Source organism: Dermacentor silvarum, chromosome 8 (genome assembly GCF_013339745.2).
Source record: "Dermacentor silvarum isolate Dsil-2018 chromosome 8, BIME_Dsil_1.4, whole genome shotgun sequence".
In the NCBI taxonomy this organism is placed as follows: domain Eukaryota; kingdom Metazoa; phylum Arthropoda; class Arachnida; order Ixodida; family Ixodidae; genus Dermacentor; species Dermacentor silvarum.
In genome coordinates this window covers 10,190,155-10,205,322 of record NC_051161.1, presented here as the reverse complement: position 1 = coordinate 10,205,322, position 15,168 = coordinate 10,190,155, and the positions used below count along the sequence as shown (strand labels likewise).

Sequence of the window (15,168 nt, the reverse complement as noted above, 5' to 3'; positions counted from 1 at the left end):
ACCGGTGAGTTTGCAACGTACGCACATATGTACTTGCAACGTATTATGAACACAGCACGATTTTTGAGATATGCGCCGTCATAATTGCAGTAAAAATGCAATGTTGTTCCAGTTACCTCAAAAAACCTTTTCATGCATTGAAGCACAAAAATAACTGGCAGGCCAATGTTATTTCCCTAATACTTTCTGAATCGAAATACAGAAACATTTTATTGTGAGAAAAACAAAGAGGTCGGCAGGAGGAGCGTTGCCTCTGGCCTGCTATTCTGCGTAGAGGAAATAGAGAGTGACGATGATGATGAAAGCGTACAGTGAACTATGCACACGTGCGATATTCTTGCGTGCTCTGTGCACACACATTACCCACGTCACAATGCGCAGGTCTAGAGCCTTGAGGTGCGGCCACTCTTTTGAATAAATATGTTGAAATGGGTACGTCAATCCTGATAATTACTTCCGAGTGATTTCACCTTGTTAACTTACCAGCTACAATGCTCAAAGTGCTATCTGTACCGTAAGGTGATCAGCTAAAAACTTAATTGTTGAAATGTTGCTCTTAGTCGAACATGCAGTTCGACTTCACGTGCAAGTAACGTCCGCATCTTCGAATAATCCAGCTCCTGAGCTGTGCTATCTACCGTAGGCGATTTCTAAAAGTTCGGTACAATCCAGAAAAAGAAAATTGAAGAAAAACGTATAGATATTGTCATGTACACATACATAGCTCCCATGGACACAAACATTTCAACTACTTATAGCATAGACACGTTCAACGGAAAGGGCTAGAAGGACCTATCTTACCTTGATTAACTGATTTTTTCTTCTCACATTTCTTTTTCTTTGTTTTTAATGTTTATACAGTCCAATGATGCCGCGTAGCTCGCTATTCCTTGGCCTATCTTTAGCCGCGCTGCTCGTTGTACGTGCCACACGCGTTTTGTAGACTCTGAGAGAATTGTGTTGTTTTGAACGCGAGTGTCCTTCCTTTTGTCTTCCTTCCTTTGTGTCGACAAGACGTGGAAGGCGCAGATGGTGCATTCACGAAGGACAGAGATAAAACAAAAGCAAGATCTAACAAAAATCCAATTAACCTCGAAGTAATCAAGTTTTTCCACATACGAACTGGCTGCCTTTATTTTCCGGCACATTGCATACATTTCCCGCCTGAAGAAATTGCGTAAGCGATAATAAATGCACTTGTGCACGTTGGACTTGGTTCATCGTAGTCTCCGTTTCTACTTAAAGGAAGTTGTGTTCAAAATCTGGGCAATTGAAGCTTTTAACGCATAGGCTGCTTCGTTCATTTGCGTCGGCTAGAACGTTTCACCCGATTTGCTGCCAGCATTTAATTGAATACTTTGTTGGTTTCATTGTTTCGTTTGCCCTTATTGATTTTCATTTTTTCAATACAGAATTAGTCAACTTGACACAATTTACATAAAATGATTTTTGCTTTCCTGTAATGCGCATTGCTTAGAGGGTGGCGTTCGCAAAACGGCTAGGTTCCTCTCTTTGCTGCCGTTTGGGGTTGAAATTTTCAATTCTTTCTTGCTGGCTATCCATGCAGGAAAGAGTTGTCCCTGGATCACTTTGAAGTGTTTCATTTGCTAAAAGAAAAAAAAAGAAAAAGAAAAGCAGGTAATGCTGCTAATGATTGATTGTGTTCAGCGGATGCTTTGCCCGCTTAAACCTTCTTCAACCTTTTCAAACGGCTGCTTACTCATGGGGGGTTGCACCGTAGTTTTCATTCCGCTGGTAGGCCACACGCGTGGACAGCGCCTGGAGACAATGGCAGACGCGTGTTCATACGCCAGCGCTGTGGTATTCTCGGCGCTCTTGCGGACTGATTTTCATGTCATCCGTGGCAATTTAACGTTTCCTCTATCTGTTCGCTCACTGCTTCAGTTTGATCTGCAGTCATTGTCTAAAAAAAGTTCACTGCAGGGCAACTGGTGTTATATGAACAATGTACTGCGCATGTTAACAGGAAACATAGGGTTATCATCGCCCTCTTCTCTCATCAACGCCCTTCTATTGGGCTTTGGTGAGTGTGGCGTGGCGTTGGCGAGGGAAATTTCTATCTCCAAGTTGGGACGCCAGTAAGTGACGGTTAACGAGAAAGTTAAGTTCATCATACGGTCCGGAAAACAAGTACAACTTTTCCGGAAATAAAGCGACGCGCAGTTAAACTAAGATTCCTTCTGGGGGTTAGGCGCACAATGAGGGGACGACAATGCAACCGCACGTACGTGAATTAATTGACAACCTGAAGCATTCAAGGGGGGCCCTGTTTAGACAAATGGGCTCTGCGGAAAATACGTAAGTTGGTGGTCAATTCAAGAGAAAAGAAAAGGAGTTAGACAGCAAGCAGGATGCCAGTGGACAGTGGAAGAGATATAACGGAAGGGAAATTGACATGACATGTGCAGCCACCATTTGTTGTTCGTTCAGATGGATATGATTTCTTTCCGTTATGTACACCCGGCAACAAAAGTTTACGGACAACGGGATCTCAGAAAACGTTCAATTCCCGAGCCGCCTGTAGCAGTAGCCAGTACAATTGTATACGACAATGTTGTTAGCATATTCTAGACGAGGCCCGAAATGCAAAAAAAAAGGCTGTGTTGTGAGGCTGCGGGGATATTCAGCTTTTTCTCATTATTTTGTCGCCAGGTGTACTTGCGGCCACACTGCGGGTTTGCACAGAAATAATGTGTTTAACAGGGAAGCTCGGGAAAAAGCTTGTTTTCTTCATCTGGATCTCTCTCGGATCCAGCTAGCTAAAACTTTCACAGTAGCGATAAACTTGTGGCTGAGTTTCTATTTTACACTCCGAATGACCAGAGAGAGAGATAAAAAGGATGCGTAGAAAGGCAGGGAGGTTAACCAGAGGTAGTTCCGGTTGGCTACCCTACACGGGGGGAAGGAGTAGGGGGCTAAAAAGAGAAAGAGAATGCAAAGGGACAGAGAGAAAGAGAGACGAGCACGAGCAAACCGCGTAACAGTATAGAGTGGTAGCGGGCGGCGTTCTTAAAGTCTATCACGAAGGCTCGTAGACCGCAGGAGTCTTAGTAGCACGAATAAAGCTTTCTGCGCGGAGTTTTCTTGGTAACACTAGCCTAGAGCTTTTAGTACTGATTTTGGATGATGTTCCAATTGGTCCAGCGCTCTGCACATCACTTGCCTCTCGGCACTATAGCGTGGGCAGGTACATATAATGAGTGAGTGTCTCATCAAATCTGCTCGTGTCGCACGTGGGGATGTTTGCCATTCCTATAAGGAAGGCATAAGAGTTTGCAAATGTGACGCCGAGCCCCAAGCGGTACAGCGTTGTTCAGGTCGTGGTAACCCAGGCGGTAAATGTATCTGTGCATCCGAAGGCAACGAACGTAAACGGCACATAGTGAAAACGTTCGAGTCCCACAGGGGCAATGTACATTCACGGGACATCAATCGCAGCCCAGCCGCAGCGTTTGTTCGCGAAAGCGGAATCGGTCGGTTTCATCGGTATGCTCATTCCCGCGGATGTTGCACTGTCCCGGCGAACTAAAGCGCGCAGACTACGGACCGGCTTGAAAACATTCTCAAGAGACGCTACACGTAGCTTTTCCGCCGGTTTGAGTGAGCACTTCTGCATGCACATATGCTTCAAGGATATCGTCACCTAGAAACCACGTGAAGTGTCACGCGGGACGTGGCATTCAAGGACGCCTGCAGTACTTTGGCTCATCACGCAGGTGCAGTCTTGCGCGCAGTCTCCATTGTTTGCAATTTACCTTGGTAATCAACAGCGCGCCCGCGTCTTCACGTGCGTTCATTGCGCAAAGGTACTGGGGAAACCGCGTTGGCCGCACTCTTCGCTTCCCGCATGCCTAACCAGCGACCCCGCCTCCGCAGTGTATACGAACAGACCCGCATGACGACACGGGCACGCTACGTCACTTCGCGTATATACGTGCCGCCGGATGACGCCTTGCGGGGGCCCTTTACGAACGTCAAGACGTCCGTGTCTTCTCCACACAGTGGAAGAAGGGGACGGATGCGTGGCTCTCCACTTTGGCGGAGCGCGCGTGCGTCTTCTCCGTCAGCGGCGGGAAGCCATCCATCTGCTTTGACCCCGACAGGAGTACCCGCGCTTGTCAACGAGCAGCGAGGCCCGACTCAATCGCTCTGGACGAACGCCAACCGGGGAAAGAGTGAGGGGCGCTCGACACGCAGGCTTGCCCCCGGAGGTCCTGCTCCGCGGTGAACGAACCGGTACAAACACACCGGGCCCAAGCGCGGGCTCTCTGCGTGTCGCGAACCACGCTTTTCGAGGTAGTTCACCAAGGCGTTGTTCCGGTCTGCTTGATAGATTGGCGAGGCTGCGTTCTCTTTACGAACAGAAAAAGGAGGAAGAGGAGTGTTGCTTGCTGCTGGCGGACCTAGCCTTGCAAAAGTTTCCGGCAATTGCTCCTCCCGAGCGCCATCTATCAAACACGGTAGGGTATGAAGCCCGTCACTTATCATCTGGTAACATAACAGCACCCGGTAACACAATGAACTTGACACGGAGCGCAATTAGCCGGCTGAGTCTTATCCAATACACATCGATCCGTGCGGTTTACCAGCAAGACTTCCTTCACAATGGAATGCGCGCAGATAATTAAGTAGCGTATTTGCAGAGAAGTTACTGCACAAAGGTAATTCTTACCTCAAGTGTGTGTTTGTTTTCTTTCTTTTTTTGTAAGCACTGGGTTTCCCTGTAGACACGTATGACTGCGCGACATGAGGGAGTAATCTGAGAGGCCGTTCGCCAAATGGGGTCATCGAGCAGTTTCCACAAAGGGCACATTGTTACCACCGGCACCAGATAAGCCGCAGCTCATTTTGTTGTTTTCTAGCAAATGCACGTCACACGGACGCACTCCATGCATGCCGATGTGTAAATCGGTTTTGTGTGGCAAACCCGCCCAGAAGTCAACGGGCTTTGCAATAAAGATAATCAATAATTGTCGCGTCCACCAAAATGCCAGTTGGTTGTATACGCTTCTTTAGAGGGTACTACACAAAATACTTTGTTCCTTTCGAATGCAGGTGAAGTTGGCGCAACCTTCGCCTGAGTTGTCCTTCAGACGTCCATTGTCTTGCCCTTTTGGTCAGCAGATAATGCTATTATAAACACGCCACCTGGTGTACTGTATTCAACGACTAAAGGGCGAACCACCTGCCGTGGTTGCTCAGTGGCTATGGTGTTGGGCTGCTGAGCACGAGGTCGCGGGATCAAATCCCGGCCATGGCGGCCGCATTTCAATGGGGACGAAATGCGAAAACACCCGTGTACTTAGATTTAGGTGCACGTTAAAGAACCCCAGGTAGTCCAAATTTCCGGAGTCCCCCACTACGGCGTGCCTCATAATCAGATCGTGGTTTTGGCACGTAAAACCCCATAATTTAATATTTTTAAAGGGCAAACCACAGAGTGCGTACCTATTGCGCTACTTAGCGAAAAGCAAAAGGCGCGAAGGTGTTTGACCAACTCGGATGCCACGATCACGAACTTCACCCGTGACAAATCACAGTTGGACGTATATCTCCATGCCCTTTGCTTTTCCCTACGCTGCCAAACAAGAAACCCAAATATTCCGTTGCTGGCATTTAAATCTTTGAGCACTGCACTTGCGAGTTAACCGATCAATGCTCAAAGTTCTCTTTACCTTTTGCTCTTCTTGTCAGTTTAGTTCGCTCTTTCGCTCTTCTTCAAGCGAAATCTGTGTAGCAGTCCTGTTTGTGTTATGGTCGAGGCACTTTCTTTGCTCAAATAAAGGGTTGTTGCTGTGACTCCTCTTGCTTCTATAGTCTCCAAGACTGTATACTCATCTTAACTACATGAATGCAGAGCCCAAGTTTAACATGCTGCGCTTTATTTTTTCAATGTTAGTGTGTTTCTGGCTGGATGGCAAATACCCAGTGGTACGCGAGATGTTTAAAGTTGAGCTGGCAGAGAGGGGGTCACGACGTGACGCCGAGAGTGCGAACAAAGACAAAATCAAGGGCTGAAGCTAAACGTCGGTATCACCGCCAGCCTACTAGCCCACATGGGGGATCAGCAAATTAGAATTGTATTTTGTGCTTCTGCACATCCTGCACGCCTATTTTTAAGCATTGAATTCTACAACGAATTATGTGGTAGGAGGACTGCGTCCCTTGGGGGCGACAACCATGAGAATCTTCTGTCCTTAGGTAGGTGGGTAGGTAGGGTAAGATTGGTTTCAACGAGAGGTTTGAGCAGTGCGCATCCGGCTAATGACTTGTAGGGAAAACGTAAATATACTTTAAGACGAATAAATTAAAGTAAGAACAACCAAAAATAACTCTCTAGCAAGCCCCGCCACTAAAACAACCATACTCATGCGAAATGTCTTCTCTACACATGCGTCTACGGAAACAAAACAGAGGTAGCACTTTAATGAACATAATTTTGTGCATTTAGAACTGTGGTGTCGAGATTTCGCCTTCCCCTAGAGAAAGTGCTCTGACAAAAACTCACTTTAATCGTGAGATTCAGTCGTTCATTTGACACGTTATGTTTTTTTTCTTCTTTTTTATTGCTTTCTGTTTTGTCGTCGAAGCAGATCCGGTCTGACAGCGTTGTTAGCAAAAAAAAAAAAAAAAAAAAAACGAAATAAAAATTCTAGAGCAACCTTCACAAGGCTGAGAGCAGCATAGGGAAAAGCGCGTGCAAGTCCATAGCATCACTGGCGTGACCTGAATTCTCAAGGCCTTCTTTGTAAATCTAAATGGCGCCGTAGACCAAATACTACCAGTTTTGCGTAGCACTGTACTGCGTCATTACAAAATGTGTATATGTGTATGGAGGAAAGGTGTGCGTGACTGCACGCGTGCTTTTGTGTGTGTGTTCGTGTGTGTGCGTGCAGGCACACACACGCATCAGGGGCCGAATTCATAAACTTTTCGTTCTTAGTACTACTTGCCATCGGTCAGTCACCTTCGCTAATAATATGTCGATTATGACGATTCGCTGGCGCCTGGGCTTACGTACAGTTTTAGCATAACATTGTTCTTGCAAATACGGTCCCAGATTTCTAAATTTTGTTGCCTCGCAGAGCTGGCAGAGTTTTAGAATTGGTTTAAGTGAAGAGAGTAAAATTCGACTGAACTAAATAAATAGTAGCTCATAAGGATGTGTTGGCACGAAATAATGATGACTCTATTTTAATGGAAGCTTTAGTTCAGAACAGCGAAACCACCGTAGCAAAACTGTATATGGCTACCCCGGCAAATTCTTTGCGTCCGTGCTTGTACACCGTCACGTCGATAAAGAAACATTTTTCTCTCCAGAGCTAGTGTAATTTTCAGTTTCCACGTAACAGAATCATGTTTTCTCATATGTTGAAATTACAATCCGATGCTATCATATCTGCAGGTTGTCTGTAAGTCGTACTTTACAAATTTTGTGACGCACTTTACTTTGACAAATTGAATTAGTTCAATAACGCACTTGCGCCAGGCGGATGGTCTACTAGAATGAGAATAAATGCTGCACTCCGGCATACCTGCGCGCGTGCGTGACAAACGTGTGCACACGATGTATCTGTCCTTGACGAGTGGGCGCTCTGTCCGCTGCATCGGTCGCTCAGAGTGTGCTGCGACCGTAATCGACATCAGGGCAAGACTGTTAGAAATGACGTGACCGTTCACTTCGTGATCGCGGTGTTACGCGCAAGCGTCCGGACGCCGCGAACGTGCACTGCGGCCTCGAAGCACCAACGGAAAGGGCGCGAACGAGGTTGTGGACGCTACATTGACGTCGACGGTGCGACGCCTTGTGGTGGTGGTGCTTGTGTAGCGTTGGCAACAGCTTCGCTGGACATCCACTTTCACAGGGTGGCATGGAGGCGGAATGTTTTTGCGGAGCCCTGTGCTCTCGCTATTTACTTTCTCTCTCTTTTCATCCCTATACCCCCTTTCCCCAGTGCAGGGTAGCAAACCGGACGTGTGTCTGGTTGACCTCCCTGCCTTTCCTCTCTTCTATTTCTCTCTCTCTCTCTCTTGCACACTGTGAGATATGAAATATTGTATTTTTTTAACCGACTGAGGAGTTATGTTTCTTGAAAAATGTAGCGTTATATTGAATTTTATATGACTTAATCATATTACACATAAAATATCAGGTAGGGAAACGACAGCTGGCGCGTGCTCCGGTTGGCACTGGATACTTCAGCGAGCTAGCTGGTGTGCCATTAGGACTACCTGCGCTCTATTTTCTAGCCGGCTTTATAGAGTGTTCCATGCTTATATACGGGGTGATCATTTTTAAGTTTACGCAATTTTTAAAATTGCCTGTTGCAGATACCATAATTCTAGTCCTTGAGCTGGATTATTCAGACAGGCGGACATTATTTGCACGAAAGACCGAAACATGTATTCAATTATCAACAAAATGCACTGATAACTTCTTAATTAATTTCTTCATGTCACATATTGCAATTTACGAATTGTAGCCGGGAAGATTGTCAGACGTATTCATTTCGAACGAATTTCCACAATGACACCAGCTTGGAGGTATGCGATCCAAACTCGCCGTAAAAATGTAAAATGCACTGTTGGTTCACTTACTTTTTTAACAAAACGGCTCTTTTATGCATTGAAGAACAAAAGTAACGGGAATGCCCATGCACTTCGTCTCACACTTCGGAAATAAAATCTCGAAACTGGTGCAATCTTGGCACTTCATTTGAAGTGAATGCGTCTTACAAGCTGACAGGCTACAATTCGCAAATTGCAATATGTGCCGTAAAGTAATTAAGGAATTAATTAGTCAATGTTTGCTAATTAGTTCAATATGTGTTTCGATTTCACGTGCTGGTAATGTCTGCCTCTTCAAATAATGTAGCTCAACGACAAGAATTATGCTATCTGCCACAGGCCATTTTTAAAGATTCCATAAAACTTCAAATTATCACCGTCTAAGAATGTTGCAGTGCGCTCAGAGTTAAACTGCTACCGAATCTTTGTGGCGTGTAGTAAATGTGCCTTTTTATGTTCGGATGAATCAGTTCACTTATGTTGGTCTATTTTGAACACGTGAGGCGTATTGCTCAGAAATCCGAGTATAACGCAATTGTAACATTGCTGAACTCATATGTGAAGGATCTGTTAGGTTCGGGTGAGTGGTCATGGGCAGGGACAGCTTGCTTCCGTTTATGTTGTTAATTTCGTGTGCGGAAATGTAATTCCAACCTAATATTACGAAAGAGAGAACCAAATTTAGCACACAATATAGAATTGAAGTATGGAAGATACGAATGGCAAAAGTGAAAAGAAATGAAGGAAACATAATCCCCTGAATACCTCGAAAGCGAATGAACACGCTGCCACGGTCCATGGCTACTCGTGGCGCATGTGTTAGTTAAGCCTACATGTAAAGCAGTGATTGCACATGACCAACGCGATGTGCTCCCCCGTTGCACCACTTCCTTCCTTTTGATATGAATACTGCAGGCTTGAAGACAATTCTGTAGGTTCACATTGAGCGAACAAGGTAGAAACTCTAAATGCTAATGTACAAGGCGGTAACCAGTCCATTCTATGTTGCAAGCAATGTATCTCTTTAGATTTATCACTTAGCTATATAATGAATAATGCTAATGTCGTCGCTAGAGGCGTTGCTAATTGTGTGTTCAATGATTATAAGTCCTCACAGCTGTCCCTCTCAGCCTCTTTGACCAGCGCAAGTGTTACACTTGGTTGTTCTTTCGAGAAAACCGCCAAGAATACGTGCACGAAACTGTACTGTCATCCTTAGCACACTCAGCAACCTGGTTAACTACCCTGCCTTTACTTTACATTCTCTCTCTCTCTGCAGTACAAGGCCTAATTTCTGAAGAGGTAAAAGCACTTACTGCTTGACAATGCAGAGGAAATCCACTATATGTGCAGTTAGAGCACTTAATTGTGCTTGCAAAGGTCGCAAATGTGATTACTACTGGTGTACGTTCTATTTTATATGAAATGTGGATGCTTTAATTGGAACTTTAACAAACACAGTCTGAAACGAATGCGCATATTTTGTAACTTCTATTGTAAAATAATTTAGAAAACATACACGCAATAAAGAGCATTTAGAGTTCACTTCCGTTTGCACTTAACAACCATCACTTTTTTTTTCTACTTCTTTTTGGTAGAACTGGCCGAAGCACGCCAGAATTCACATGCGGTAAAATATTGCGCTGATTACTGCTGGTAGTGTGTAAAATTTAAGTGGTGAAGAACGCTCTATTACACGGCAGTCACAGCGGCGCTTTCTTGATGCCATAAACTAAACATTGTTGCAAGCAACACAATTTCCGCTCCACACACGTAAACGTCAGCCTGTACAAATACTTTTCGGTATACTGTGATGCACACAACGTTGTGTTGCTGCCGCGCGCGTCTTTCCGATCTGCTAGCTAAGGGGTCAGTGTTCCCCGGGGAAAGGGCTGAATGAAAGAGGCGAAACGGGTGAGAAAATAAGCACAAAGCCAAGCAAAAAAGTTTCAGGACTCACACGTTTCCGTCGCCGCTCCCTTCTGCGCAACTCGTCCCACCACTAATCTTCCTACGGCCAAGTGAAGGAAAAGTAGGCAAAGAAGAAACTAAGAAAAAAAGTCAGCCAAGAGAGTCCGAGGAGGAATGAGGTCTTCTTCTTCTCCGACGGGACAGGTTGGTTAAGCCCGACAAGGTCGCTGCCGCTAAACGTCGTCTCAGCCCCCGCGCGCGTCGCGCACGCGTGCGCTCTTCAGCGCGCGTCGTGGTGACGTCGCTTCTTTCTTGGCAGCCGTTCCTCGCTCGCCGTCGTCGTTTCAGCAGCAGCGGTTGGTCGCCTACTCGGCGCAGGCCGCAGCGGGAGCGTCGTTTTCTCCGGCGCTCGACCAAAGGCGTCGTCGCACTCAGTCACTCAACTCGCAGCGGCGACTCGCGACGCCGGGACGCTTCTCATGGGGCGCTACGCGCGCGTCGACTCCGCGGTGTTGCCGCAAGTGCGCTTCTCCGCGGAACAGCAACGGGGCTACGCTGTCGGCCCGCCGAAGGCCGGGCATGTCGACAGCGCGGTGTGCCTGTTTTGACTCAGGGCAGCTTCCCCGTCGGGCTTCGGCCCGACTTCCCGAAATATCGCATTCCTTCGCGGAGGAGCCAGTAACCGCCGAAACAGCCAAGGCGGGCCGCTGCACCGTCGACGGCGTCGACGGCTGCGCTTAACGTCGCGCCCGCCCGCGGCTTCTCGAAGTGGAAGAATCGCTGCGCTGGCGAGCGCGCGAGAGTTGGTTAGAGAAGAGTAGCGTCTCCGCTTTCCAGCCAGTCGCCGGCATGCGAGAGAGAGAGTTTTCCGCGCAACAGGAGAGGGCACGCGTGCGCTTTTCGAGGGAGGGGCGGTATGGCGCGTTGGCGGACGTAAACGTCTGATGCAGACCAGATCTCTCCCCTGATCCTTTATTACTTTTTTTTGCCGTCGTCATCGCGAAAATCATTTGCGGTTATTTAGTTATGTTCCCCTGCTGCAGATGCTGACCTTTCTAGGTATGAGATTCAATTTCCAACGAAGGAGTCTCGGGTGATGAAAGAATGCCTGACGCCGTAGTCAGGTTTCACTCGGTCAGAATCGATCCTTAATTGTTTACTAAAATTGGCTCAGTAGACCTGAATTAGTTTCCCTGAACAACAGGTAGGATCCCGTCATCAACAGATAGTGAATGCCTCATTAAGCCACTTTGACTGTTGTGTAGCTTAAAGCCGCTTCGCCTTCTCTAGCTCACTTTCCATTAAAAAATATTTTTAATGGTGTGGGCTAAATGAGAGAATTTATATAAATGCAGAATAACACGTTATGATATTTAAAATATTGTCACGGTTTCTCTACATTATGAATGCAAAAGTCGGCCAATTTACGGTCGTTTCGTGTGTACAAATAAGTTGATGCACTTAAAGCAGTTTCGGTCTTCATTGGTGGGATTTTCGTATGTCGGCTGAAGTCGTTGTCCGGAGGGAAGCCCTATTTTGCCCGTGATTACGCCATAACAGGTATAGACAGGTCATATTAAAGTGGCGTCCAGTGCCGCCTGCTTTACCGCGTTATGTGGCATTTAGAGTAAGGCGCAGCGTACTCGCCGGGAGTTCGTCCTTGGTGTTTTTAATTCTCATAAGAAGCAGCATTCGATTTCTACATGCAAATGTAAGACGTAAGTGGGCGCTATAACTTAAAGCCATTCCAAATTTTTCTATTCCAATTCTGCAATCAGCCATCCAAGATTGGTAAAAAAAAAATTCGGGACACCGTTAGCCAAGTGAAAGCGGACCAATCGCAGACGCCGGCACAACCCTCCTCATCGGGTAATCTACTTTCGCTGTGCTGGATTGGACCCATCGATACCTTCACGACTTGAACGTGCTCCTCGCCTCTTGTCAGCGAATTAGATAAGAAAAAGTGCTTAATGTAGGCAATGGTACTCGCTTTGAAAGCAAAAACATTCTTCTTTCTTCATTCTGGGGTTTTTCCGTAAAAAAAAAAAAAAAAAAAAACAGTTCTTATTATGAGGCACGTTGTAGAGGAGGGCTCCGGATTAATTTGGACCACCTGGAAATATTGACCTCGAATAAAGGAGGAGCGCGTTTGACTGGGTTTTTCAAACAACGGCTGCGGGTTACCACTCCATGCTTGCGGAAGGGGATACGTAAATTTGACATGAGCAGATTGAAATAAAACCTGATTTGAATAGTCTTAGGTTATAGCGCCCAAGTTTTAAAGAAAAATGTGGATGTCCAGCGAAGCTGTTGTCGACTTTACACAAGCGCCACCACCACAAGGCGTCGCACCGTCGAGATCAATGTGGCATCCACGACCTCGCTCGCGCCCTTTCCATTGGTGCTTCGACGCCGCGGTGCACATTCGCGGCGTCCATATATACGCTTGCGCGTAACCCGCGATCACGAAGTGAAGGTCACTCATTTTTAACAGTCTAGCCCTGATGTCAATTACGGTCACAGCATACTCTGCGCGACCGATGCAACTGACAGAGCACCCACTCATCAAGGACAGTTACATCACGTGAACACGTTCGTCACGCGCGCACGCAAGTGGGCCGGAGTGCAACATATAACCTCATTCTAGTAGACCCTCCGCCTGGCGCAAGTACGTTATTGAACTAATTCAATTTCTCAAAGTGCATCTCAAAATTTGTAAAGTACGACTTACAACCTGCAGACATGACAGCATCGGATTGTAATTTGAACATACGAGAAAACATGATTCTGTTATGCGGAAACTCAAAATAACACTAGCTCTGGAAACGAAAATTTCTCTTTGTCGATGCGATGGTGTACAGGCACGGAAGCAGAAAATTTGCCGGCGTAGCTATATGCAGGTCCGCTGTAATATTACAGTTTGGAAGATTACTTTAAGTGGTAACTTCTTAAATTGTAAAATGTGAGGTTAGCAAAGGCGCGTTTAACGATTTGCTTGTCACGCCGTGCCCAAAAATTTTTCAACGTAAGTTTGGACCGGAAATTGTGCGCTTAGTGATGATCGCGTTGTAGAAGGCTTAAAACTTCGCCAGCGCCCTCTAGCGCCCTGAAATGGGGCACCGCTAAGCTAACAAACCAGACAGCGGAGAGGAATGCGAGGTTAGGGCTCCGAGCGGCCGCGCGCTGACGCTTCTATCCAATGTTTACTCGAGCTTTGTTCTGAGCCCGCGGCTGGAATCGGAGCCAACAAGGAGTTCCGCGTTTCACGGTGCGGTGCCTCGCTCGAAAGCTTCCAAGGTTTTCCGGCCTGCTATGTAAACAACGGACGACGTGTTTAGTCTCATTCCGTCACTTTAACCCCTCGTTCTTGACTGATTGGGGATAATGATAACTTTTGTTTTTCTTTTTACTCAACATAGGCAAGCAGACCGGACCTATTAAAGCATGGTGATCATTGATTACATACTACTGTGGACGAATGCGGGCTAACTTAGAGCATGGTTTTGAAAATTTAAGCACAGTTATAACTTTGCTTAAATTTTCAAAAGTATGATTAAGTGCCCTATCAACCCCGTACCAAAACATATCATGGCACATATGACACGTATCCAATAATTTCGTTGAATTGAATATCAAACGTGCCAAAACCACGATTTGATTATGAGGCATGGAGTAGTGGGGGGCTCCGGATTAATTTTGACCACCAGGAGATCTTGAACGTGCCCCAATGCACGGGACACGTATATCTCGTATGATCGTATGATGAAAAATCTTGTATGATTATATGTCAACACGTATGAATCATAATTGTTCTCATATGATCATACGAGATTATTCGATATGTGTCATATGTGGCCTCATATGAATATACAAGATTGGATAAGTGTCATATGTGTCATATGAGATTCTTTTAAAGGAATCGAATTGTTAGAAAGTATTTGTTATGTGCCATAGATAGAGACAAGGGTAGTGCGGAAACTTTTGAATTTATCACAAAAGTCTCAAATGCAAATAAGTACCAACTGTGGTGGCTATGGCGATCGGCTGCTGAGAAGGAAGTCGCGGGATCGATTCCCAGCTGCTGCAGCCACATTTCGATGGCGGGAACAAACACGATAAAGAAAAAAAAACAAGCAAAAAAAAGCCACTTGGGTACCGTATATTCATGGTCCTTTTTTTTACAGCGGAGCTGTTAAGGCCTCGCTAGGTTGGTCTCGTTGTCGTGCGCAGCATCATCGAGCTGGGAGAGAGTGAAAGCAGATCATGGGCGGAGAGGAGGTGTCGAGAGAGAAAGAGACAGACAGAGAGCGAGAGAAATAAAACAAAATGAACTTTTGTTGGGCGAGACGGGATTCGAACCCGGGCACCCATGGACCGAAGGCGAGCGTCATAACCACTGCGCTAGACTTTTTTTTCAACATGGTATTTATTACAACGAATGAAACGTATAGTACATGAACTATTTACAATAATATGAACACCAGGTGGACATAAGTAATCACACGTCAACGAGCAGTCTATGTAAAGAAAACGTCACACACCGAAACACCGTCCATCACAACAAAAACTTGAAAGGTGAAGTTAAACACCTAATCAAAAGTGGATACCAATCCGGCTGACATTCTTCCTGGTCGTAAATGTCCTTAATGTGTGTAATCATCTGAGCGT

General features: G+C 46.1%; 1 protein-coding gene across 2 annotated transcripts in view; it reads right to left on the bottom strand.

Moving 5' to 3' along the window:
• LOC119460611 (MFS-type transporter SLC18B1-like) overlaps positions 1 to 15,168 on the bottom strand; it is a 92,899-nt gene that overhangs the window by 33,645 nt on the left and 44,086 nt on the right. The window contains exon 1 of one of the 2 annotated variants that reach the window (XM_037721630.2): positions 10,552 to 11,308. The exons of the other annotated variant lie outside the window; for it this stretch is intronic. The gene's annotated coding sequence lies outside the window, so the exon portion shown is untranslated. Of the gene's footprint in view, positions 1 to 10,551; positions 11,309 to 15,168 lie in introns of those variants that run through there. 2 annotated transcript variants of the gene reach the window in all.